This window comes from Ornithorhynchus anatinus, chromosome 18 (assembly GCF_004115215.2).
Source record: "Ornithorhynchus anatinus isolate Pmale09 chromosome 18, mOrnAna1.pri.v4, whole genome shotgun sequence".
Lineage (NCBI taxonomy): Eukaryota > Metazoa > Chordata > Mammalia > Monotremata > Ornithorhynchidae > Ornithorhynchus > Ornithorhynchus anatinus.
Window position 1 is genome coordinate 13,507,177 of NC_041745.1, and position 13,507 is coordinate 13,520,683.

General features: G+C 43.5%; 1 protein-coding gene and 1 non-coding gene across 3 annotated transcripts in view; both read left to right on the forward strand.

The window, feature by feature from the left end:
- The window catches only part of GABRG3 (gamma-aminobutyric acid type A receptor subunit gamma3), a 437,607-nt gene that overhangs the window by 163,051 nt on the left and 261,049 nt on the right, over window positions 1-13,507 (forward strand). The gene's annotated exons all lie outside the window — the stretch shown is intronic.
- Window positions 1,678-1,815, forward strand: LOC114805619. The gene has a single exon (XR_003753590.1). It is a non-coding gene; the product is annotated as a small nucleolar RNA SNORA7 (small nucleolar RNA).

Here is a 13,507-nt window from a genome sequence, read left to right on the forward strand (position 1 = left end):
TTGGACCTTGGTTAAGTCACTTCACTTCTCTGTGCCTCAGTTACCTCATCTGTAAAATGGGGAGAAAGGCTGTAAGCCTTATGTGGGACAGGGACTATGTCCAACCTGATTATTGTATCTCTAGACCAGCACTTAGAACAGTGTCTGGCACATAGTAAGAGGTTAAACAAATATCACAAACTAAAAAAAAAAGAATCACTTGTCTTTGCCCTTTCCTGATGGAGAGGGTGTAACAGGAACCGAGTCGGAAATGGTAACAGAAGCTGTCAGAGGGGCTCAGTGACGTTTTAGGGATTATTGGAAGCAGGTTGGCAAGGCAAAGAGGCCTACACCTCTTGACTCTAGGGACCAAATTTGAAGAGCACTGGACATTTATGATGAAAGATTGTTTCAGGTTGGGGTGCCCAGTGGTTGTTTTCTGTGTGGGTTCCAGAAACTGCCCAAATCTGCCCTGTCTCGCCAGGTTCATTGCTAATAAATACCCAGCAAATTAAAGATGGTAGGTCTCGCAGCTAGGGAATTCACCTCTATTCTGGCTGCTGCTCTTTGAAATTTTCCACCAAGTCAAGGCAAACAAAAGCAGTGTCCCCAACCCTGAGGGGAAGAAAATCTTTCTAGCATAGGGTAAACTGTGTCGAACGTTAGATTAGAGGGATTCTCCAATTTTAAGGTCTCTTCCAATGCAGGTGTAAACACCGCCAAATACGAAACACTTCAAACCCCTTCCTATTCCCACACCATTTTGGCTTTTGTTTGTTTGACTGACCGAAATTGACTGGAACTCCGCCGAGTTTTAGCCTTGGCTGAAATTCTCAGTTGCTCCTTTCCTTAGTCAGCTTAAGTCCTACTTGTCTTCTCTACCAACCCACTCCTGCTTGAGCTCTTCTCGGAACACGAAAGAACTTCAGCTCCCCTGGCACTTCACCGACCACCTCAAATCTTAAATAGCCAGTCACGAACCTCAACTGGCCAGTCGCAGGGAAATTGTGCTTAAGCCTGTCCCCGTTCTAACCTTTCACGTTATGAAATTCCAGTCAAGAAACCCTAATCACTTCCCCGGGCACTCAGGTATCAAATATTTCATTCCCCGGAAAAATTGAAGTTGTTCCATTCCGTGATGTTTTAGATATATTCATTTTCCTTTGTTTTTTGTTTCAAAACGTTTTATTTTCAGGTAGCATTTTATGGATTTTCATATTTGTCTGAATACCATATGCACATTTATATAATTGAAATTGCAGGGATCACTGCTGAGCCAAACATCAGCATCAAATGATATACACATTTTGTTACCCAAGGAAGGTTTTCCCGAACGATTGAAATAGAGTATCTCAAATTATTTTGTATTTGTTTAGGGGGGGGTTATTGTTTCCTTGTTTTTTCCCACATCTAATTTCTGAAGTTGTCACAGAGTTCTTGAAATTCTACTGCCGTATTCATTTTATCAACTAGCCCTGGGGCATCAGTGTGCTTCGTGGAGAATATACCCGCTCTGAGCTATCAAAAATATGTCAGAAAAGACCCTGTTGTCTCATACTATGTCGTTTCTCCACCTCAGGGCTGACAAGGGGAGCTGTCCTTATTACAACCTCTGAAGAAAGCACTTTCTTAAGGGGCCTTAGATAATAATAATAATAATAACAACAACGACAAAGATATGTAAGTGCTTTCTACATGACCCTCTCAGGGTCGCACCTGGAGAGTTTCCAGTATTCTTCCAGCCTTGACTACGGGAGGAAAAGTCAGGCAGAGACAAACCCATTCCATTCCTAGCTTGGCCAGTGCCTACTGAGTGGAAGGCCATCTGCTACAAGTCAAGAGTCCCCCGTGCCGGGCAGCAGCGGCATGGGAGACAGTCAGGGACCGAGACTCCAAAGTTTACTGTGTGGAAGGAGGAAATGGTAAACCATTTCTGTATTTTGACTGAGCAAATTCCACGGATACACTACCGGAACAATTGCAGTGGGACGTGGGCCGTTCTAGGGGAGATGTGTCCATGGTGTCACTGTGGATCGGAGACAAGTCGACAACATAAGGCAAGCTTGCTATGTGCCAAGCACTGGACTAATCACTGCGATAGATACAAGATAATCAGGTCCCAAGAGTGGGCTCACAGTCTAAGTAGGAGGGACAAGAGGTACCGTATCCCCATTTTTTGTGAGGCGCAGGGAAGTTAAGTGACTTGCCCAAAGACACATGGCAAGTAAGTGGTAAACCCATTAAGAGAAGGGAACATTTCTGCTAATTCTGCTGTCTTGTGTTCTCCCAAGCATTTAGAACAGTCAATTGCAAGTAGTAAATTCTCAAAAAAAAACCCCAATGATTGATTGATTAGAACCCAGGTCTTTTGACTCTGAGGCCTGTGCTCTTTCCACTTGGTTATGCCACAACTGAAAATGGTTCTTTTTGGATTTACTCAGTGGGGTAGGTTGGTAGGAAAATCTCTGACTTTCCACTGGCCATTTCTGTCTCGGTCTACCAAGGATGGACCCATCTCACACCCAAACTCCTCGGAGTGATGGCTGTTGTCAGTCAGTCGTATTTATGGAGCACTCACTGTGTACAGAACGCTGTACTAAGTGCTGAGGAGAGTATAGTGTAACAATGTGACAGACGCATTCCCTACCCACAGCGAGCTTAAAATCTAGAAGGATAGGGCCACTTTCTCAAAGTTTAAAGCAAGCCATTTATGATGGAATTGCAACCTTGGTTTCATTGCTTTATTGTATTGCTTGCTTCTGAATGAGGACTATTATTCCTTGGTCCCACTCATTCTAGGGAAGCAGCGTGGCTCAGTGCGAAGAGCCCGGGCTTGGGAGTCAGAGGTCACGGGTTCGAATCCCAGCTCCGCCGCTTGTCAGCTGTGTGACTTTGGGCAAGTCACTTCACTGGGCCTCAGTTACCTCATCTGTAAAATGGGGATGAAGACTGTGAGCCCCATGTGGGACAACCTGATCACCTTGTATCCCCCCAGCGCTTAGAACAGTGTTGCACATAGTAAGCGCTTAACAAATACCATCTTTAATCAACACCTTCTGTTGACAGAACACGGAATAACGTGAACTATCTGTGGCTACCCACTCTATGGTAATCTTCCAAGTGCTTAGTAAAGTGCTCTGCACGCACTATGTCCTCAGTAAATACCATTATTTGATTAACTCCAACCTCCATGGAAGTGGGGAAGTAACTTAGAATCCCTCAGGGTCTCTTTGACCTGCTTCTCTGAACTATGAAGTAGTATCTTTTATCTACCCACCTACTGTGCAGGGTGGAAAAGTCCCAATCGAACTTTATTAGGAAAATCAGAGAAATCACCAGGTTATTACAAACCCATTTATCTTTCTGTAAAACCTTTTTCATTTTAATTTGTCAAATGATGGAATCGGGCAATAACGTGCAGGTCCATTAGAGAAGGCTGAAAACTTATGAATGATCATCCAGCTCTATTCAGCTATTCAGTTGCCTTGGGACAAATGAGATTTCGCGTGAAATATCATTACCTCCAAAACCTCCTCCCTGATTCCGCAGGACCGGTTCCAAACCCACTGAAGGGAGTTTGGTGAGTAAAATGGAGGCCAGATTTGAGCCTCAATTTCATTTCTTCACTGAAGTTGTTTTTGATTGTAACAAAGTTAAGCATTTTGAAATGGTTGGGCTGATTCTTCTCTGAAACTTTCCATTTGCATGGATACACTGACTTGAATGGTTATTGAGTGGTTTCACAAAGTGCCTATTCTTGGCTGCAAGAGCTGCAATAAGAGAGGAAATATGACAGTGTTCTCACAGTTTCCTCTTCTAAAGCTCAAAGTAGAAATGCTTATTCTTTTTGTAAAAAGTTTCATTAAGAGTAGTATCAAGCACTTATTAAGTGTCAAACTCTAGAGTAGTTACAAGAAACGTGGCCTAGTGGAAAGAGCCCAGCCCTGGGAGTCAGAGGATCTGAGTTCTAACCTGGACTCTACCACCTGTCTGTGGCATGGCCTTGGTCAAGTCACTTAATATCTCTGTGCCTCAGTTTCCTCATCTGTAAACAGGGACTAAATCCTCTTTCCTCTGACTTAAATTGGGAGCCCCATGTTGTATAGGTACTTTGTCTATCCTGATTATCTTTATCTACCCCAGAGTTTAGAACAGTGCCTGGACCATAGTAAGAGCTTAACGAATACCATATAAAAAAAGATCAGACATAAAGTTCATATTCTAAGGGGGAGGGAAAACAAGTATTTTCATCACAGTTTGAGGAAACAGAGGTATATTTCCCAAACGCACACTGAGGGCAAGAGTGGAGCCAAGACTAGAAATGAGATCACATGACTCCCAGGCCCCTGCTTATTTCACAAAGCCATCCTACTGCTCCATCACTTTTCTTTCAGCCAAGCTTGGAGACCTTTACTGATGGCACCGTATTATAAATTAGAAGCTATTAACAAATCTAATTTAATAAGTGTATCATTAGGTAATTAAAATCAGCAAAGAATGCGATTTCTGCCAACCTGCAGGTGTTATTCCATAGCAATTGCAATTCAAACAGGGATTGTTTTTGCAGTTTCACCTTATCATTAGCTTACGTGGAAATATCCTAGTGCTTTTGAGTTAAACAGCTATTTACGCTACTGTTTGTGTCTGTAACCAGGATATCGCAGGGCCTTATTTATTCTAGACTGGAATATTTAAACTTTATACTTCTCAAGTTTGGGGTGGTCAGAGATAGGTGAGAATGCAAGGGTTCATCTTTTTAGAATTCACAAATCAGCTGGAAATAGTATGTGGCTCTCTTTTCAGAGAAGTCATTCCATCAGTCTGAAGTCCTCAGAAAAGCATCCAGCTTTTAATCACTTACTAACCTTCCGCTAGACAAAACTCATTTCTCAGTATCATTAAACTCATTTTACCATTTAAATGGGAAGACCCAGGCTTCGGAGCAATTACAAACCTGTGAGTTTGGGGGATTTCTCCAAAGGTTATGGTAAGGTAAGAGTCTTTCCAGATTGATTCATAATAACCTATTCCTATCAATCCAATTCCACCCTTAATACTTACACATTTTCCTCCTATTTTGAGCACTTATGTACCTAGGCATTCATATATATATATATATGTACATATATTTATATGCACACAATTATGAATGCAATTTTTCTTCCTGTTTTTCCTCCTGCTCTCACTGTTTGTAAATATTTTTTGTCTTTCACCCCTCCCCCTCATTCAATTACAAGGCCCCTGGGATCGGTGATTGTGAGTCTTTCTTCTGTTTCATCCTCCATACTGCTCAGTTCAGTTCACTGCACTGACTTCTGATCAATAAATACCACTGATGATGATGATGTTAATCGTGGTGAAGCAAGTCACAGTGTATTTCCATGTGAATATGCCTTTGGGGACAGTGCAATCTATTTAGAAGTAATTTTAAAATTAAAATGTAATTTTATCCCCATTAAGACTGGTCGTTTGGGGATTTTATTTTCTCTTTGGCTTCTACACCCACTAGGCTTTTCTAGATTCCCTTCAACAGAGAAAGCAAAGGCACAAAGGAGAGGAGAGATTATGCAGGAACAAATGAGATAATGAAATGCTCTACAATGTCTTCTTAAAGCTTATCTCTTGTTCCACATGACCATAATATAGAAAATCTGCAAACAGATCCACAAATACATCTACAGCATAGCCCAAGATCTGTAGGCCCCTCCTGACATTATATCCAATTGCTACAGGAAAATATTCGCTCACCTTTCCTATGTTTCCTTTGCTATGTTCTTCTTCCTGCACTGCCCTCTCCGGAGCAGTTCTCCTTCCGCTCCATACTCTTTATTCACCCTCGTATGTCTCTTCCCAAACCCCTTATTAAAAAAAATATATAGTGTTGGCTTTCTCAAGCAGTGTTGACAAGATCTCCACCTTCCGTTGCCCACAGTAGCAGTCGGGTTAGGTCGCTGTGGAGATGGGGCCCAGCCTTGGGAGTGGAGGGAGAGGTGAAGGGAAAGATGGGAGGATGTCAGCAGCTGCTCTTGGGCCTGGAGTTCTGGGGAGAAATGGGGGCTGGGGGTCCGATGGGGAGACAGTGCTTGAGAATTTCTAGGCAGCCCAGCAAGGAAGCGGAAGAGACCAAAGCCAGACAGAGCAGCAAGGCAGCTGGGTAAAGCCGAACTGCCTCCCTGCCCAGCTTGGGACCAAGATGCCCTACCCCCATTTTACAATTGAGGTAACAGGGGCATAAAGAAGTTAAGTGACTTGCCAAGTTCTCACAGCACACGTGTGGCAGAGCCGAGGTTAAAACTCAGGTCCTCTGATTCCTAGGCCCGACTCTTTCCACTAGGTCATTCTGCTTCTCAAGGAGATAGAAGGATCGGTCCTAGGAGAGGTAAAAAGGAATGGGGGAAAGCCTCTTGGTGGAGGTGGTGTTTTGAAATTCAATGAGAGGAATTTGAAGGGTCAGAAACTTCTAGGTGAAAATGAGGATTTCATTCATTTGTTCAATCGCATTTATTGAACGCTCACTGTGTGCAGTGCACTATACTAAACACTTGGAAAGTACAATTCAGCATGTAAGCAGTAGTCGGAGACTGGAGAGTCTAACGCAAGAAGCCGCAAGGAGGTTAGTTTGGGTGCATCAAAGAAGGAAAGCTGGGTAAAGTGGGTGAAGAGATAAATTAAAAGGGAAGGAACAAGTGGTCAAGTATTTCTGTTTAACGCAGAGAGAAACAGGTTACCATGGAGGTTTCTGTAAAATAGAGAGATGTGCTGAACAGCCTATTTGAACAATTATGTGTTCAGCAGAGTGAATCATAGTTAGGAAAGAGAGGAAGGGTAGATCTTGGTTATGTCCTAAATGATAATCTTGTAACTATCACAACACTTATGTAAATATCTGTAATTTAGTTATTTATATAATTGCCTCCCCATCTGGCTGTAAACTTGTTGTGGGCAGGGAATGTGTCTGTTATATTGTTGTATTCTACTCTCTCAAGTGCTTATTACAGTGCTCTCCACAGTGCTCAATGTGACACTCAATCATTCACATTTATTGAGGATTTACTGTGTGCAGATTATTAAATTTATTAAGATTATTATTAAGATTATTAATCTGTATTAAGTTTTTGGGGAGAACACTGTGATCAATCCATCAATCATATTTACTGAGCACTCAATAATAACAATAATAATAACAATAATACTATTTGTTAAGTGCTAAGTGCCAAGCACTGGGGTAGACACAAGGTGATCAGATTCTCCCAAGTGGGGCTCACAGTCTTAATGCCCATTTTACAGATGAGGTAACTGAGGCACAGAGAAGTGAAGTGACTTGCCCAAAGTCACACAGCTGACAGGCAGTGGAGCTGGGATTAGAACCCTTGACCTCTGACTCCCAAATCTGTGTTCTTTATATATTGGTATTTAAGCGCTTACTATGTGCGAAGCACTGTTCTAAGGCCTGGGGGCAAAACAAGGTAATGAGGCTGTCCCACGTGGGGCTCAGAGTCTTCATCCCCATTTTACAGATGAGATCACTGAGGGACAGAGAAGTGAAGTGACTTGCCCAAGGTCACACAGCTGACAAGCGGCAGAGCCGGGATTAGAACCCACGACCTCTCACTCTCAAGTCCGTGTTCTTTCCACTAAGCCATGCTGCTTCTCTGCAAAACACTGTACTAAAGCACTTACAGAGCAGAGTTGTAAGACACCCTCCCGGCCCACAGCAAGGGGAAGGGGAGACAGATATTAATATAAATAAATAGATTAAATTACGGATACGTACGTAGGTGCTACGGAGCTGATGGAGGAGTGAATAACGAGGGCAAATCCTAGTGCAAGGTCGACGCAGAAGTGGTGGGAGCAGAGGAAAGGAGGGTTTAGTCTCAGAAGGGCTCTTGGAGGAGATAGGTTTTAATTAGACTTTGAGTTGGGGAGAGCAAACGTGTATCAAATAGGAAGAGGAAGGGAAGTAAAGGAAGAGGAGGAAAGGTGATAGAGTGCTTTAAAACTTATGGTAAGGAGTTTGTGTTTGATGTGGAGCGGGATGGACAACGACAGGATGTTCTTGAGGAGTTTGGAAAAATGAACTGAAAGGTTTTGTAGAAAAATGATGCAGGCAGCAGAACCAAGTGTGGATTCGAGCAGGGAGAGAGAGGAGGCAGGGCGGACAGCAAGGAAACTGATAGAGTAATCAAGGTGGAATAGGATAAATGCTTGGAGTAACGTGGTAGAAGTTTAGATGGAGAAAAAAGGGCAGATTTTAGTGATTTGAAAGTTGACAAGATTTGGTAACAGATTGAAAATATGCAGGTTGAATGAGAGATTGGAGCCGAGGATAATGACAAGGTTTCCAAGGCAAGGAAGATGGTGTTACTGTCTCTGGTGATGGCAGAATCAGGAGGAGGACCTGGTTTGAGTAGGAAGATGAAGAGTTTTGTTTCGGACATGTTAAGTTTGAGGTGTCAGCAGGACATCCAAAGTAGAGACGTCCTCCCAAACGGCGACCTTACTGCTACAGGCTCTCGTAATATCCCGGCTAGACTACTGTGTCAGCCTTCTCTCTGATCTCCCTTCCTCCTCTCTCGTCCCGCTCCGGTCTATTCTTCACTCCACTGCCCGGCTCATCTTCCTGCAGAAACCATCTGGGCATGTCACTCCCCTTCTTAAACACCTCCAGTGGTTGCCTATCAACCTCCGCTCCAAACAAAAACTCCTCACACTAGGCTTCAAGGCTCTCCATCACCTTGCCCCTTCCTACCTCTCCTCCCTTCTCTCTTTTTACCGCCCACCCCGCACACTCCATTCCTCTGCCGCCCACCTCCTCACCGTCCCCCGGTCTCACCTCTCCCGCCGTCGACCCCTGGGCCACGTCCTCCCGCGGTCCCGGAACTTCCTCCCTCCTCACCTCCGCCAATCTAATTCTCTTCCCCTCTTCAAATCCCTACTTAAAGCTCACCTCCTCCAAGAGCCCTTCCCAGACTGAGCTCCCCCCTTTTTCCCTCTGCTCCCTCTACCCCCCCTCCTCTCCGCAGCTAAATCCTCTTCTCCCCCCTTTCCCTCTCCTCCTCCCCCTTTCCCATCCCACCCCCTCAGCACTGTACTCATCTGCTCAACTGTATAAATCTTCATCACCCTATTTATTTTGTTTAATGAGATGAACATCACCCTGATTCTATTTATTTGCCATTGTTTTTATGAGATGTTCTTCCCCTTGACACTCTATTTATTGCCATTGTTCTTGTCTGCCTGTCTCCCCCGATTAGACTGTAAGCCCGTCAAAGGGCAGGGACTGTCTCTATCTGTTGCCGATTTGTACATTCCAAGCGCTTAGTACAGTGCTCTGCACATAGTAAGCGCTCAATAAATGCTATTGAATGAATGAATGAATGAATGAAGGCAGGAGGAAATACAAGACCACAGAGAATGAGAGAGATCAGGGCTGGAGCTGTAGCTGTGGGACTCTTTCACTTCAAGATTGTAGATGAAGCCTCATTTATGAATGAGTTCTCCAAAGGAGTGGGTGTAGACAGAGGATACAAGGGGATCCTGAACTGAACCTTGAGGGACTCCCATATTTAGGGGGATTGAGAAGGAATGGCCAGAGAGATAAGAGCAAAACCAAAAGAGGATGGTGTCAGGGAAGCCAAGGTTGGATAATGTTTCCAGGAGAAAGGGCCTGGTCAACAGTGTCAAAGAGGTCGAGGGGGATTAGGATGGAGTAGAGGTCACTGGATGTGGCAAGAAGGAGATCACTGGTGACCTTGTAGAGGGCAGTTTTGGGGTTGTGCAAGGAGTGGAAACCAGCCTGGAGGAGGTCAAGGAGAGAACTGGAAGAGTAGAACTTGGGAATTTAAGCTTAGTGACAATAATGATGGTGTTCACTAAGCGCTATGTGCCCGGCACTGTACTATGTGCCAGGGAGAATGAAAAGGGCATCAGAAACTCTGTAGTCAACAATGGGGGCACTTGGAATAGCTTGTGTTCGTGGACCGGTGCGGTTGGAAATGTGTTGGATTTATTATCACCCAATTTAGTAATGCTACTAACATTTTAATTAGATTGCCTCCAGTTTCTCTTTCAACTAAAATTAGAAAGCAGGTGTCAAAGAGTAGATGAACTCTTGAGGGATCGTGAAAAGTTGCCAGACTCTGACTCTCTGGTTAATAAATTAAAGTTAAATCTCAGGGATTTGTTCTTCCAGACCTCAGCCTTGCATGAATTGTTTTGTGAAGAACTCATCCCTCTGGGAGAAGTGTACAGCGATTCAGTTTCGAATTAGAAACTATAGGAAACCCCCCACCCATCACTAATCAGTCAATCGATCGGTAATAATTATTGAGCACATATTCTGTAGACAGCACTATACTAAATGCTTGGGAATATGCAATAGAGTTAAACACACTCCCTGCTCTCCAGGTAATATTAATGATAATGGTTTTGTTAAACTCTTACTATGTGCCAAGCACTGTTCTAAGCCCTGGGGTAGAGACAAGGTAATCAGGTTGTCCCAGGTGGGGCTCACAGTCTTAATTCCCATTTTACAGATGAGGTAGATGAGGCACAGAGAAGTGAAGTGTCTTGCCCAAAGTCACACAACTGACAAGAGGCAGAGCGGGTATTTGAACCCATGATCTCTCACTCCCAAGCCAGTGCTCTTTCCACTAAGCCACGCTGGTGTTTACAGTTTAGCAGCGAGGCAGATCCGAAAATAATTGACAGGTAAGGGAAACAAGCGAGTACAGGGATCTGTAACTAACTACTGTGGAGGGCAGGGAGGGACCAATCAGAGATTTTTCCAAAACATAAAACTTGATTTTTGAGAGGTTTTACCCTTCATCACCTGTCAGTGACAGGAGATCTGATTCTCATTTTACTTGCTCTGAACACTTTGTATCCTCAAATGCTAGAACTAATCCTCTTTCATTCTTAAATTCTGCAAAATTATCGTTTTACTCCCAAAATTAGGACCACAGGATAGTGAACAGCAAAGAGACAGGTAAACGAATTGATATATCTGGTGAAAAAGCAGTGTGGCTCAGTGGAAAGAGCCCGGGCTTGGGAGTCAGAGGTCATGGGTTCTAATCCCAGCTCTGCCACCTGTCAGCTGTGTGACTTTGGGCAAGCTACTTGACTTCTCAGTGCCTCAGTTACCTCATCTGTAAAATGAGGATGAAGACTGTGACCCTCAAGTGGAACAACCTGATTACCCTGTATCTACCGCAGTGCTTAGAACAGTGCTCGGCACATAGTAAGCGCTTAACAAATACCAACATTATCGATTAGACTGTAAGCCCGTCAATGGGCAGGGATTGTCTCTGTTGCCGAATTGTACATTCCAAGGGCTTAGTACAGTGCTCTGCACATAGTAAGCGCTCAATAAATACTACTGAATGAATGAAAGTGAAAAGAAGAGGATACTTGCCATTTTCTCTGGGAAGACCAGGACTGATAAATGAAAGTGCTGGCCCACAGATTACCAACTGACCTACAATACTGCCTTCCGGGCAGTGCGGGCTGAAATGTCACCATTATTTTTTATGGAATTCAATCTCCTTGCTGTTTAGTTCTGCTTCCAAGGCAGAAGCCTAGTTTTGATTTTTGGGAGTTTTTTTTAATGGTATTTGTTAAGGGCCTACTATGTGCCGGGCACTGTTATAAGCACTAGGATAGATACAAAATAGTCAAATTGGACACAGTCCCTTTCCCTCATGGGCTTCGCAGTCTTAATCCCCATTTTACAGATGAGGTAACTGAGGCACGGAGAAGTGAAGGCACTTGCCAAAGGTCACATGGAGGACAAAGTGGCCTACTGCCACAATCTTCCCAATCCTGCCGTGTTAGGGAAGGCAGAGAAATGGTAAAAATCTGGAGTTAGAGGATCTGGGTTCTAATCCCAGCTCTGCCGCTTGTCGGCCGGGTGACTTCGGGCAAATCACTTAAATTCTCATGCTTCAGTTACCTCAACTATAAATTGGGGATAAGACTGTGAGGTGCACATGGTAGTGTCCAACCTGACTAGCTTATATCGACCCCAACACTCAGTTCAGTGCTTGGCACGTCATAAGTGGTTAACAAATTCCATTAGAAAAACTGGAGAGTAACAAAATCCCTTCACTCCAGTGTATTGACTTAATGCTATAAAGGCTGATATGTGCCACAACATTATCAGCTTTATGAGCTAATTTATAACAGTAGAAAAGGCAGTTTCCTTTTTTAAAAAAACACAGTAAACGTGACAGCTCTTGGAATTGATGCTTCTGATAGATGAGGCGGGATCCTTGGATTTGTTGATCTGTGGTGATGGAGTTTTTATGATGGATTTCACATTGAGCTTTTTTTAAAAATGAGGGTCACTTGATGAACCTTTAGATTTTTTTTATTATTATTACATTTGTTAAATGCTTACTGGCATCAAGCACTGTACTAAGTGCTGGGATAGATATGAGTTATTCAGGTTGGAAATGGTCCCTGTCTCAGATGGAGCTCATAGTCTACACAAAGGGAAGCATAGAATCTCCATTTTATAAATGAAACTGAGGGATCAAAATGTTAAGTGACTTGCCCAGGCTCATCCAGATTGATGAGAACCCAGGTCCCCCGACTCCCAGTCCTTGGGCTTTCCATTGGGCGACAGACTTAGAGACGATAATTATTCTCCTGCTATTGCTTCTGTCCTCCTCCAATCCTTTGAACTGTGCCTAAGCTCTTCAAATTTCACTTTCCTCATTCTCTTCCTCCTCCTCCTTTTCCTCTTCTTTCTCAAATACTTTATCTTCTCATTATAATCATCTCAAACACTTCTGTCAGGAAGCCTCTCCCTAACTCTGAAGGCCCAGAGTGTTTTCATCTCTGGTGAGAATGAGAAATCCAAGAAAAATGTCTCCAAGACTTGTAAGGAGAAGTGAAGCTCAGGATAAGCCAATATCCCTGACTTTAATAACATGTCCACCTTCTGCTTTGGTTTTCATCTCATCTAAGGCACCAACTGGGTTCAGAGCTTTGTGTGCAGAGCTTTGTACTATATATTCAGGAATTTAAAATAGATTTACATGGTCTCTGCCCCCTCAGTTAACAATGCCACTGGGGAATTAATTTGTTTGTGTTCCTGGTTTGTTTATTCACATGGGTTTATTGGTTATATCTGTTCTCTTACTCTTCAGTACTGTACATTCTTTCATTTATCTTCCGCTAGGTATCCAATTAGTCTGTAAACTCCTCGAGGGCAGAGATGGTTCATTTTCCCTCATGTCAGTCCTCTAAATTTCTAGTACCTTGTTCCACCTACAATCAGTGCTTGTTAATTACCGGTAATACTGATACTGGCAGGAATCCATTTGGGCTCCATTTGGGCAGGGAATGCATCTACCCCAGACCCACGGCATTTCCATATGTATTTTTATAATAATAATAGAATTTGTTAAGTGCTTATTATGTACCAAGCACTGTTCTAAGCCCTGGGGTAGATACAGGACCACCGCATCACACACAATTCCAATCCCACATGGGGCTCACAGTCTAAATCGGGGGAGAAGAGGTA